Source organism: Trachymyrmex cornetzi, unplaced genomic scaffold, assembly GCF_001594075.2.
Source record: "Trachymyrmex cornetzi isolate Tcor2-1 unplaced genomic scaffold, Tcor1.1 scaffold454, whole genome shotgun sequence".
Taxonomy (NCBI): domain Eukaryota; kingdom Metazoa; phylum Arthropoda; class Insecta; order Hymenoptera; family Formicidae; genus Trachymyrmex; species Trachymyrmex cornetzi.
The window spans coordinates 513,827-514,056 of NW_017299334.1; positions in this window are offsets into that span (position 1 = coordinate 513,827).

Here is a 230-nt window from a genome sequence, read left to right on the forward strand (position 1 = left end):
CAAGAAAGCTATCCATTGACACAAAAATTCTACCCCCCACCTACCATCCGCTGGGGGTGAAAGGGTAGGTAACTTTAAAATTTTAAATGAGAAAACCCGCATGTTTTATTGCAGATTTCGCTTCTGCAGAAAAAGTCGTATAACCCTTTAACGCCGAGATGTGCTGAATTTCGACATGGATTTCAACCCCCAACAATTAGCAGAAAAGAACGTAGACAAGTATCGGAAGG